At 44.0% G+C, this 13,850-nt stretch overlaps 1 protein-coding gene across 3 annotated transcripts in view; it reads right to left on the reverse strand.

Moving 5' to 3' along the window:
* MGST3 (microsomal glutathione S-transferase 3) overlaps positions 1–13,497 on the reverse strand; it is a 32,168-nt gene extending 18,671 nt beyond the window's left edge. For 2 of the 3 annotated variants that reach the window (XM_025359962.1, XM_025359972.1), the window contains exon 1: positions 13,409–13,494. The gene's annotated coding sequence lies outside the window, so the exon portion shown is untranslated. Of the gene's footprint in view, positions 1–13,408 lie in introns of all 3 variants that reach the window. The other variant, XM_025359990.1, reaches the window with a different exon arrangement.
* Between the last annotated feature and the right edge of the window lie 353 nt (positions 13,498–13,850).

Below are 13,850 nucleotides of genomic sequence, written 5' to 3' on the forward strand. Positions count from 1 at the left end.
AGGTTTGCAGCCTAGGAGCAATAGGCCATACTATAGAGCCTGGGTGTGTAGTAGGTTATACTGTCTAGGTCTGTGTGAATACACTGTACAACGTTCCCACAATGACAAAATCATCTTTCTCAGAACATATCTCCATCATGAGTGAACACATAACTGTAGTTAAAAGTACCTAGCTTTCCTCTTCTACACTGTTGGGGGAAGCATAAGATAGAACCATCTAGAGGATAGCCTGGCAATAGGTAATTTTTTTTTTTTTTTTTTTTAAGACAGGGTCTGTGTTGCCAAGGCTGGAGTGTGGTGGTGCTATCATAGCTCACTGCAGCCTTGATCTTCTGGGCTCAGGTGATCCTCCCAACTCAGCCTCCCAAGTAGCTGGAGCTACAGGCACACATTGACATGCCCAGCTAATTTCCATATTTTTAAATTTTATTTTATTTTATTTTATTTTTATTTATTTATTTTGAGACAGTCTCGCTGTGTCGCCCAGGTTGAAGTGCAGTGGCGCAATCTCAGCTAACTGCAATCTCTGCCTCCCAGATTCAATCAATTCTCATGCCTCATCCTCCCAAATAGTTGGGATCACAGGCACCTGCCACCACACCTGGCTAATTTTTTTATTTTTTAGTGGAGACGAAGGTTTTGCCGTGTTGGCCAGGCTGGTCTCAAACTCCTGGCCTCAAGTGATACAGCTGCCTCAGCCTCTCAAAGTGCTGGGATTACAGATGTGAGCCATCAGGCCCAGCCTATATATATTTTTTCTTTTCTTTTTTTTTTTTTTTTTTAAGAGATAGGATCTTCCTATGTTGCTTAGGCTGGTCTCAAACTCCTGGGCTCAAGTGATCCTCCCATCTCAGCCTCCCAGAATGCTGGGAATACAGGCATGAGCCACAGCACTTGGCCAGTAATATTCTTTTTAATATTCATATTATTTGGCCCATTAATCCTACTAGAAATCTATCCTGAGGTAACAATCAGAAATGCAAACAAATTTGGCTCAAAGATACTTACTTCAGCAATATTTATGATGGCAAAACCAGAAATACTACATATGTCCAATAATAGAGGGCCAGGTAAATAAATAATATATCTGTTAACTAGAACATTATACAACTGTTAAAAGTGGTGTGTACAAATATTAAAGAAGTTAAAACAGGCTCAATATACAGCAGGTTAAGTGGGGAAAAAAGAAAAGTCTACGTAGAATAATCTTGGTTTTCTTAATAATGGAAAAAAATTAAGAAAGTTTAAAAATCATAAGCATAGTTATTTCTAGATGGCTAGATTATAGATTTTCTTTGTAATTTTCTGTAATTTTCAAAATGAGCAAATACGTATTTTAAAAAATTATATAAAGAGTGGCTTGACAATAATTATTCATTGAGAAGACAGAGGAACAGGCAGTATGGAATGATGGAACCGAAAGATCAGACCTGACTTCTGGCTTGAGTTCCGCCACTTATCTGCTAAGTGCAGTTCACGAGACAGCTTTGCAGCTGAATACAGTTTTGGAATCAAATTGTCTGCATTCAGAACCTGGTTCTCATATTTCCTAGCTAAGTGTCCTTGGGAATATTACTCAACACCTTTCAGCAGCCTCAGTTTCCTCACTTGTTAAATGGAGATAATAATATAACCTTGAAAGGTTGGTGAGAGGATTAGATGGACATACTGTCTATAAACATTCATCATGATGCCTGACATATAGGAAGGACTCAGTAAATGTTATATATTATGTTACGTTACATATGTTAATGTTTGGTTAACTGTCCTTGACCTGTTCAATGGAGATGTTTGGCTAAATGATAATGAATATACATTTTATAATTTATAACTGCCATTTTAAAATAGCAAAGCTTAGAACCACATATATCCTCCTCCTTTTCTGAACTCTCAGCAGCCAGCCATGTCAAAATATACACTATTATGTGAAAGGCAGAAATAGGCAGAAGGAAGCAGGATTTTAGCACTGACTATGGACATCCAGAAACTGCAGTCATTCAAACCCTTGCTGCAGCCAGACACTCAGCTCAGCACCGCATGAGGGTGACTATGCATTCATTTACTTATTCGGGGTTACTGAGTACCCACTATGCGCCACTCACTGGGCTAGTGCTGGAGACGAACAGGGAACAGCCAGAGGTTGGTTCTTTATGACACTCATTTTCTAGCAGGGAACACAGGCAAATAAGTAAACAAGTACCCAATTCCAGATTTTTCCCTACCTAGCAATGATCACCAACTAGGTATAACACAATAAACAAAAACAAAATAAATGGGTAGGGAAAGACAGAAATGGGATGAAAGAGTTTCTATTCTTACTTTCCTTATTAGCAATTACAGAGGTAGCCACTCCTAGTTAACTGTTTGTTGGCAGTCTTAAGTCAAAATAGGTAAGTCAAGAGAACATTAAAGGTTTAAAAGGAATTTGAATTATCTATTTTTTTAATTAGAAAGTTTTTGTCACTTATTTAAGAGTAGAGATCCTAAATGTTTTTACTCCTAGTGGACTTCAATACTGTTTTATGATTCATCTTTTCCTTGGGAAATCTGCAAGACTAGAGATAGGAGGAATTGAGGAGTCAGACAGACCTGTACTCATACATCGCCTCTGCAAGCTTTAGGATGTATCTAATTTCTCTACAAAACAGGGAAAATACTACCCACTTATATCACAGTGTGGTTTGCAGAATTAAATTAGATAAACTAGATATGTACCTGGTATAAACAATAAATGTTGGTCCAAATATGAAGAAATAAATACTGTTAAGTGTACATGTCTGTCCACTTGTATGTAACAGTTCCTGAATGAGGAGATACTGGTTTTTCTACAAATCAGTTGTATGCTCTTACACATTTGTTCTGATTTTGTTTAAAATAATTCAAATTTGGCAAAAGGCTGGTCTAATCAGATTGCAAAACAGAGTTTCCTACCATAGACAGCATAATGAATCAAAGAACACTTAATTCATTTGTTCAACCAGAACATCATGCACTTGCTATCTATGCCAGGAACTGCTGAGGGGTGGGGATGCAGCAGTGAACAAGAAAGGGTCCTGCCCTCAAGGCCCTGACCTTCGAATGATGACAGGAGACTGACAACAAACATGCAAACAAAAGACAGCTTCAGAGAGTAGGAATTCTTTTTGAGACGGAGTCTCGCTCTGTCGCCCAGGCTGGAGTGCAGTGGCGTGATCTTGGCTCACTGCAACCTCTGCCCCTCCAGGTTTAAGCAATTCTCTGCCTCAGCCTCCGGAGTAGCTGGGATTACAGGTGTGTGCCACCATGCCCGGCTAATTTTTTTGTATTTTTAGTAGAGACGGGGTTTCACCATCTTGGCCAGGCTGGTCTTGAACTCCTGACCTCGTGATCCACCCGCCTCAGCCTCCCAAAGTGCTGGGATTACAGGCATGAACCACCGCGCCTGGCCAGGAATTCTTTTTTTGTTTTGAGACAAAGTTTTGCTCTTTTGCCCAGGCTGGAGTGAAGTGGCATGATCTTGGCTCACTGCAACCTCCGCCCCCTGGGTTCAAGTGATTTTCCTTCCTCAGCCTCCTGAGTAGCAGGGATTACAGGCGCCCACCAACACGCCTGGCTAATTTTTGTATTTTTAGTAGAGACGGGGTTTCACCACATAGGCCAGGCTGGTCTCGAACTCCTGACCTCAGGTGATCCACCCGCCTCAGCCTCCCAAAGTGCTAGGATTACAGGCACCTGGCCAAGAGTGGGAACTCTTCTGGGGAAAACACACGGCAATGGCGTAGAGACTGGGCAGGGTTGTTTCATCAGGATCCCGGCTGGGAAGGCCTCCTTTGTGTGGCAATGAATATAGTACACCTCTCCAAATGGGCTATGTGTTCTTTGAGGACAGAGAGCACGTCTCCTTGCTTATATTTTTTATAGCAACTTGCATGAAGACAGAAACTCAATAGAGTGCTGCTGTTCTATATCCTAGATCAGTGGTTCTCAAACTTCAGTGGCATTAAAATCACCTGGAGAGTTTGTTAAACCATACCTCGGTCCCAGAGTTTCTGGTTCAGTCATGTTAGGTGGGGCCTGCGTATTTTCATATCTAACTAGTTCCTAGGTGATCCTGACGATGCTGGTCAAGGACCACATTTTAAGAACCACTGTTCTGAGCAAAAACAAAATCTGCAGGAGGTGGTGACTCTATCTGATTCAAAACCACAGTCATAGTTTTCTCTTGGTGGTCTATATTCTACCACTATCTTTGGAGGCTCCTGAGGTGCTCCTTCTGCACCACCCCTGAGAGCAGAACGAGACGATGAGATCAGAGGCTGTTGTGAAGAGCAAGCTCCAGCTAAGCTCTTCACAATTACACACTAACAGTGTGCCCAGCAGAAGACTGATTTCTTCTTTCAGCTTTAACAGAGGCTCGAGACAACAAAGCAAGTATGTAAGCCAGCTCAGTATCTTCAGAGTCTCTATCCTGTGACCACCACTGGGTTCCCAGATCTCACTTCATGGTCATGGTCACTCACCAGATCAGATTTTCCCATAGTCAAATATTTAAGTCAGAGTTCTAGGTTCTACATCTTTCAAAAGTAATGCTCATTATGCTACAGAATGACCTCTCTGGGATCATCACTTCTAATACCATGGATCAGGCACACCTCAACTTCTGAACGATCAGAAACACGACTTTAAATGAAAGGCCTATTTAATGAATCAGTGGGACTTGCAACCAACTTCTCAAGGAATTTTTCATCCCATCTGGCAGAAATAGCAAAACTGAAAATATCACTGCTACATATGTAACATCTAACTATAAGACCTGGTACCCATAGAGTGCTGCTTTTTTTGTTTTTTCTTTCTTTTTTTTTTTTTTTTGAGACAGGGTCTCACTCTGTCACCCAGGCTGGTGTGCAGCGGCATGATCTCAGCTCACTGCAGCCTCTGCCTCCCGGGTTCAAGCAATTCTCATGCGTCAACCTCCAGAGTAGCTGAGATCACAAGCTCATGTCACCACACCTGGCTAATTATTGTATTTTTAATAGAGACAGGGTTTTGCCACATTGGCCAGGCTGGTCTCGAACTCCTGACCTCAAGCAGTCCACCTGCCTCAGCCTCCCAAAGTGCTGTGATTACAGGCATGGGCTACCGTGCCAGGCCTAGAGTGCTTCTTTTACAGCAGGCACTGTAATAGAGTTTACCTAAATTAACGCTTTCCATCCTTACACAATCCCATATGGTAGTTACTATTATCATCCCCATTCTACAGATGAGGAAACTGAGGCAAAGAGAAGGTCAACAATTCGCCTAAGGTCCCACAGCTGGTGAGTGCACAGCTGGGGTCTGAATGCAGGCAGACTGATGCCAGTGTCCATGCTTTTTGCAACTAACACATTGCTGGGTTTGTCCCTTACTCAGAAGTTAAATCACCTCTTCCCCCTCAGCATGGGAAGCACTGAGGGTAAGCCCTCTGCAACGTTCAATGGAAGGCAACTGAATCCTGCTGCGCCCTGGGCTTCTACTCTAGGAGCAAAGGGAGAGAAACAGAGTCAGGGCACAAAAGCTTAGGGGAGGGAGAGACAGATCCACTATCTTTGGAATACTTTACATATAGGATCATACCATCTGCAAAGAGAGACAGTTTTACTTCTTCCTTTCCCATGTGGATGTCTTTTATTTTTTTTCTTGACTGATTGCCTGGGTTAGGGGCAATGCAGTGTTGAATACCAGTGTCAAGTGCCGACATCCTTGCCTTGTTCCTCAGCTTAGGGGGAAGTATTCGTGTCTCACCTTAAAGTATGTTATTAGTGGGTGGTTTCCACAGATGCCCCTTTTAAGAATACTTTAGAAACCTAATTTATTTCTCTAATGTGGGCTTTTTTTTTTTTTTTTTTTGAGACAGAGTAGCTCTCTGTCCCACAGGCTGGAGTGCAGTGGCACGATCTTGGCTCACTGCAACCTCCACCTCCCACGTTCAAGTGATTCTCCTGCCTCAGCCTCCCAAGTAGCTGAGATTACAGGCACACACCACCACATCCAGCTAATTTTTGTATTTTAGTAGAGATGGGGTTTCGCCATGTTGGCCAGGCTGGTCTTGAACTCCTGACCTCAGGTGATCCACGCTCCTTGGCCTCCCAAAGGGCTGGGATTACAGGCATGAGCCACTGTGCCTGGCTGGGTTTTTGTTTTGTGTTTTGAGACCGGGTCCCCCTCTGTCATCTGGGCTGGAGTGGAAGTGGCAAAATCAGGGCTCACTGCAGCCTTGACCTATGGACTCAAGCAATCCTCCTGCCTCAAAGTAGCTGAGATTACAGGTGTGCGCCACCATGCCCAGCTAATTTTTTGTATTTTTAGTACAGACGGGGTTTCACTATGTTGGCTAGGCTGGTCTCGAACTCCTGAGCTCAAGCAATTTGCCTGCCTCAGCCTCCCAAAGTGCTGGGATAATAGGCATGAGCCACTGTTCCTGGCCCTATAATGTTTTAAAAACATAGCAGCACTTCTATTTGTAACTTTTAAATTTATCAGTGTATTACTTGCCAAATATGATTGTTTTGGAGGACATTATCAAGTTAGTGGAAGAAAAGTAGGAATAGTATTTTGAAGCAAGCAGGGTATAGGACATGGGGGGCAGCAGAAAAGCCCCAGGCCATGGTGGGTTTTCAGGGGTAGATTAGGAAACTAATATGCCCTGGTAAGGAGCAGGGCCCCGAGGTCTGTGGGTGGTAGAATAGCACTCAGGGCAAAAACTTTTCAGTGTAGCCAGAGTCAGCAGACGCCCAATGGGTTTTAAGTAAACTACAACACACTCTTGAAGTTTCAGTTTAGGAGTGCTCAAACTTGGGCTTAAGATGAGGCAGTGTTGGTCTAACTCCTAAAACATATGCTCCATTCCAGCATTTGAGTTAGCAACACAGGGGTTCATTATGACATCTGGCTAAGATACTTAGCTCTAGAAATTTTACTGACAGAGTTTCCTGGAAACATAGCTATTCTAACACCAAAACTTTGCTCAACCTTTCCTCTAATTCTTGCTTCTGCCACCATTTGCCGTATCTTACTGGGGCAGGGTTCCTTTGGTTACAAGGCTTACCCAGAAAGCTTCCTGAACTACATCCAATAGAACACTCCTGGGGTAAAGTTCTCCTTCACTACTCTCCAAATTCCTCTTGGCTGCCCACCAGAATTCCCCAGCATACAATCAGTATTCCACAAACAAAAGGCACGTTTTATGGATTTGGGTACTTGCCTCAAATAATTTACCACTTCTGAGCCATGAAGTGACACTACCTTTTATTTTACTAAATGACAATGAGATTCTTAAGGGAGAGAAGATTATGTCTTTCAGCTCTCTCTCTTTGCTCCCAAATAAATAAAATCCAGCTTCGACAATGGTAGTCCCTACTTCTGTGTATGATATTGCTCTCCTCAAATTGTACTGCAATTTCTCAACTGCTCTTTTTTTTTCTTTTTAATGTATCCAGGGATGGGACAATGACAAAGCATTCACAGATTAACTTGAAGCCATTCTCCAATGTTTCATTCAAATCCTTATTTGGCTGCCTGTGCTATTCCAATCTTCCTTACACAGCAAAAATCAACATTTTGATGAGAGTAACACACAAGGATGGCCACATAAAGGGCTAGTCTGATCATACCAAATGGGCTTCCCTGAGTCCCAAACACCAGACAGTAGCTTGGAACACTCTGAGGTGGTACTGAGGGTCCACTTGGCTCACTTAAAGCTCCCCTGGCTAGTTGTCCAGCCTAACTTCTGCATCCAGATGTTTCCACGAAGGAACAGGCCTCAAAATGATCTCCAGCCAGGGCAGCTGACCCTCCACACAATGCTCAATGGAGCTCATACAATGCTCAGTGGAGAAATTAAAGAGCCTAGAGGGAAGTAACATAAAAACTCTTTTTTTTTTTTTTTTTTTGAGATGGAGTCTCACTCTGTTGCCCAGGCTGGAGTTCAGTGGTGCCACCTCAACTCACTGCAACCTCTGCCTCCCAGGTTCAAATGATTCTCCTGCCTCAGCCTCCCAAGTAGCTGGAACTACAGGTGTGTGCTACCACGCCCCGGTTAATTTTTGTATTTTTAGTGGAGATGGGTTTTTACCATGTTGACCAGACTGCTCTCGAACTCCTGACCTTAGGTGATCCACCCACCTTGGCTTCTCAAAGTGCTGGGATTACAGGCATGAGCCACCACGCCTGGCCCATAAAAGCAATCCTCTTGATATTACACAATGTATATACATGCTAAAACATCACACTGTACCTCATGAATATGTCCAATATTGTATGTCTATTAGAAACAAAGTAAAACTTAAGCTGGGTGCAGTAGTGCATGCCTGTAATCCCAGCTACTTGGCAGGCTCAGGTGGGAGGACTGCTTCAGCCCAGGAGTTTGAGACTAGCCTGGGCAACATGGCGAAACCCCACCTCAAAATGACAACATACACACCCACACACAAAAACTTTAAAAATGTAATGATCTGTTTCTATGATAGGAGAGAAAAGGAGAGTCATGGGATTTCTTTGGGTTCAGACTACATTTTCAGAACGCTAGTTCCAGTCCACTTCTACATTAGACAGATGCTAAAATCTGTTTCAGCATCAAACCTTCACATGACAGCCAGATTAAATTACACTTAAAAGAAGGAATAGAAACCTAGGTGATGAAAAGTAACTATCCCCCCACAATTGCATTGCATATTCAGTAGATTATTCCCTAAGGGCTAAAAAAAACTTGAACAGAAATCATATTATTTATCCAGCACTTGATTACTGGTTCAAGTGAGGCAAATAGCAGCAAGCAAGTCATAGAGTGGGTCTTTCCCAGTACCTCATAGTCCACAGTCTTCAATATTCATCAATGTTGCTGGTGGAATATTTGGAGAGTGGAAGCTAACTCTATGTTAGGTGGATGGAAGATCTGTCCCTTTAAGAGATAAATGTGTTATAATCCAAATATATTCAACTGTAGAGTTAAATCGCCGTAGTTTGACCATATAAAATATTCAAGTTTCAGATGTCATTTTTAGTCCAACACTTTGGTAAACTGTTGGTACTGAAAACAATTGCTTAATACATGGCTGCACTGGCTGGGAGTGGGGGAGGGAAGATCAGCAGGACGCTCAAGTTCCAGTGAATGGTTCTTGGTTATAGAGCACAAGCTTGCACTCATACAAACTCTGTTAAAACTCTGTTAAAGCCAAATAAGCAAATTACCTGCTTTCTGCTTCTCTGCAGTGTGCCTTCTGTGTAATAAGGCACTAAACACACACGCTTGAATGGAACTGAAATCTCCTCTGAGAAAAAAACTGGTAATTCTGTTCGTCAGGAATCTAAGAATACTAGATTTATAACAAGACAGAATAAATCCCAGGTTCCCCTGCAGGTGTGAGGACAAACTTTCCCAGATTCTTGACACAGAAGGTTCTATGGGAGACACCTAACCTATAAGCCCTGGTTTGCTAGACCCTTTGGAGCTGAGCTTCCCAAGAGATGTGATCCCAGGGACAGTCCACTGGATGTTTCCCATGGTCTGCTGGCAGCAACTTCAGAGGGCAGGGAGGGGAATGGGGAGAAGCCATGGGATACAGAAAGAAAAATAAAGACAACATCTCATAATGCATTAAATGAAGCTGACATGATAAATTCAATGTAGGACAAAGCATTTTACATAAATGGGATGCTTGCCTCAAGTCCATAGCTATCATCTTCAGTATTTTCTCAGAATGATTCCTTCCCTTATTCATCCTTTACTAAATGCCATGTACCACTCAAGGGGCAGGGCTACTAAGAGGATGATCAAGACTGAGAAGGAAGGTCCTGAGTCTAGAATACACAGTTGAAAGTGTGAGGGAGGGAGAGAGGGAGAGAGAGAGTGCATGATTGAGAACGCCAGTGAGCATGTGGTCAGGGAAGACAAAAACACAGGAGGACCATAAAACATGAGGGTAACATTGTGATAAAGGATCTGAAGAGGAAAAAGTGATACGTGAGAGAGAACACAGGTAAAGAAAACAGCAAGAGTAGAGACTTTGAGACAGAAAAAGGTTTGACTTGTATGAAGAAGAGAAAGGAGTCCAGTGTGTCTGAAGGGTAGTGATATAGACTCAAGGAAGAAAAGTACGAGAAATCAATTATTATTACTTATTACCACCATGCACGTTATTTAGTATGGGGCAAACCCTGTTGTAAGCAGTTCATCAATATTAACTCATTTAGATCCTCACAGCATCCCTATGATATTACTCCCATTTTGCAGATGAAGAAACTCAGTATCAGAAAGATGAAGTGACCTGCTCAAGGTCACACAGTGAACACAGAGCACAGTCAGATCCCCACACCCCCAAGCAGTCTGGCTCATTTGTGCTCTCAGCCTTTTGCTCTATTGTCTCTCAATGAAGTTGAAAAGCATGCTTGACCACACCTGACATCTTCTGAATCATTTCTACCTCCCCAGACCCTCTCCTGAGTACAAAATACATTAACAGGAAGAGAGAGCAAATAATTAACTTCAATTTTGCCACTGATTAAAGCCCGAGATGTTTCTAATTGGAAAGAGAAAAAAAAAAAAACACTTTGGGAAAGGTACAAACAAGGAACATTTTCTTTTTAATGAGTGTCAGCACCGCAGTATGACAAAAGAAGTAGAGATTATGGGAAGGAAAAAACGTCCCCCAATCTTTCAGGCATATAGGTTTGCAAGAGCAAAGTAACACAGAAACTGGCACTTCATTTATATATCATGATTCCCATATAGCTGTCCCTTAACTGGCATTACACAGGAACCAAGAGTCATTGAGAAACTAAGCTATGACTTCCAGAAGGAAAAAAACATCTCGAATGAGTCACATTGACACCACTTGGTAATTTTCTATGACAAGAAATGCAGGCAGACTGTAGTTAATTTGTAGCAGCTGCTGAATGCCTGTTAGGGTACCAACCACTCCAAAGGAAGGAACCACCTAGGCTGCTGGCTTTTGCCTGAAACAGGGGTTCGACCATTTCAGGCCTGTCTACACTTAGAATGAAGCTGTGGTACAACCGCTCACATTGCTTGCTTATTTATTTATTTATAAAATAAAATTTCNCTCCCGAGTAGCTGGGACTACAGGCGCCCGCCACCTTGCCCGGCTAGTTTTTTGTATTTTTTAGTAGAGACGGGGTTTCACCGTGTTAGCCAGGATGGTCTCGATCTTCTGACCTCGTGATCCGCCCGTCTCGGCCTCCCAAAGTGCTAGGATTACAGGCTTGAGCCACCGCGCCCGGCCAATTTCACTTATTTTTAAAGGGTGGAATAAGACAACTAAATCTTAGAACGCAAGTTCCAGTTAATGAACAGATCAACGCTAGAAAGAAGTCAGAGGGGAACAGCAAGATCTATGATTCTAAAGAATAAAATCCTTACAGGCATTTGCAAATGCATTTGAAAGATAGTACAATTTTCCTGTTGCCTAATTAGTGTTTCTCCTCAGAGACAGGTAGGTAGGTAAGTACTGTAAGAGAGAGTGAGGGAAACTCAGGAATTTTATTTTACATAGCGATAATCTACCTGCTGCTAACTGCTAAATTCTTTTTATTCAGGAAGATGGTAAGCTTTCAGTAGCATTAATAAATTGAGTTGCAAAAACAGGAGCAGTATATTCTTCGAAACAAATATTGCTTTAAAATGCTAAATGGTTCGTGGTCAATTGTGGTCGGTAACGGTGTTCTAAATATAGATTCAGAAGATTTAAGTATAAACATAGGGCACAATATGTTTAACTACAGATAGATGTGCAGTAGGCACTAAATTGCTTTTGACAGATTGATTTGACATCCACCTCATTCCAGACTGCTCCAGGGGCTTTTCAGCTTTTCTCTGAATAGTGGGTACAGCCCTTCTTTCCTGTACGTTCCTTCTCAGGGCTAACCTCCAAGCAAGGAGGTAGGTTCTCTTCCAGGATTGTGTCTTTTCAGAACTCTAAGCCAACAGGAGGAAATCTAAATAAAGGGGAAGGCTGCCCTTCTCCAGTTTTGTTCCTTAATCTAAGGAGGCCCCTGTAGCGCAGTTTCTATGGTTGGCGACAGTCTCCCTGCCGATTTATATATAGTAACATTGGTTAAAAAAAAAATCACTTGACAAAGTTTTCTATTTCTGTAACATTGTGTCAGGAGGGAAGCTTAACGGAAAGTCTTCCCGGGATGAAAGTATTTGTTTCTATTTTATATGTTAGTTTTAACTCCTTAAATTCATCTCCTAGGGAAATAAGCATTCTTGATCTGACTCAAGGTGCTCTCTGAATTCACTGAAATAAAATATAGCCTGTAACTCTGGCCAATAACCTTGGGTGCCACCCAGAACTGCAGGCTGCAGGTGATCTACAGATTTCCCAAGACAAGCCCCGGCTGCAGCTCCTACCCGTGAGCAATCTAAAATCTGCAGCAATTCCGCAGGACCACACCTAGGCCCACAGCACATATCTGCAAAGCCGGAAGCGCCTTCCCCTCCAGGGCACCTCCTGTCCCCAGTGAAGGAATTAAAGTTCTAACCCCTGCCTCTCCTACCCATCCTAATCTCTGCTTTTCCTTTACCTCCTTTCCCACACTCACTTGCCCCCTTAGCTTGTAAACTCGTGACTCTCAAGGAAAGTATCAGCAGAAGCCACAACTTCGGGGAATGACTCACTAAGGAGTCTCCAGCGCCTTCCACCGCCCTGCAACTGCCCCACTACTGCAGCCCTGCGGCTCCGTGCTGCCAACCCAGATAAGGAGGGGCATTTTCTGAAATCCAAGGAAGAACCTGAAGAGTCCCCCACCCGCCCAGAGGCGTCTCTTGCTCTAAGTCAGCGGTAGGAAATGACCCCCTTTCCAATACAAATGGACAGACGATTCTAAGAGGCAGGAGGAAAACAAACACAATTCCCTCAGAGGCTCTCCCGACCGTCCCTAACAACACATCCCCATCCGCAGCGGGTGCAGCGCTCGCAGGCCACTTCTGAAACCAGTGTTACTGATCAGGCCTGCACAACCACTCCCCCTGCAGTGTCCCGCTCGCTTATCTTCTGCGCCGGAGCAGCAGAGGGCAAGGTCGGGTGGTCTCCGGAAGGTAGAAACAAGGGGCCCTCAGACTGCACAGCCCGGGGAGAGGAAAGGAAGGAATTGAGGAAGGGTTGACCTTGAGAATTTTCCTGAGTTACAGATAAATAGGTCGGGCCTCGCTTAGAAGCTCCCAACCCACTCCACCAGGGAGAAGATGCAAGGCAAGAGGAGAGCAAAGGGGGTAGAAATTCAGATCGCTAATCTACTGATAAGGGTGGGGGGAGGTTAGAGACAGCGGGTCTCTATTCAGCTCGGAGAGGCTGAAATGGGAGTGCCCTGCGCAAAGGCTGAAACACCGTCGGCGGCCCGGTGCTCGTGGCTGCCCGCAGGTGCTAGCACTCACCTGGATCACCTTCGAACGGCTGGTGCAGAACAAAACTGCGCAGCGCAGTGTGGGTGCGGCGCCCTCGCCTGGGGCGGTGCTAGATGGGGCCAGAAGCAGGTCCCGCCCCAGCCGGCCAGCGCGCGGCCACGCCCCCAAGGCGGGGCTCCCAGCGCTGGCGCGCGCTCTCTAAGTTGCCAACTTCGGGCCACTGGTTGGGAGGTGGAGGTTGCATTTTCTTCCTGCTCATGGTGGCCCAGAGATTTACTCCTCCCATTCTCAAATACATATATCTACTACCCCCAGTGCCTTAGTGGCCGTCTTCCTACACTGTCCCAGCCAGGTCATACCTCCTGGATTGGGTTTGCACAACAGTGGGACGTGAATAATTTATCCCCAGCAGAGCCACCGTAGCGGTTTTAGGCTCTCTGCGGTAAGGGCGAAGCACGGCCATGCATGGCGC

This window comes from Theropithecus gelada, chromosome 1 (assembly GCF_003255815.1).
Source record: "Theropithecus gelada isolate Dixy chromosome 1, Tgel_1.0, whole genome shotgun sequence".
Classification (NCBI taxonomy): domain Eukaryota; kingdom Metazoa; phylum Chordata; class Mammalia; order Primates; family Cercopithecidae; genus Theropithecus; species Theropithecus gelada.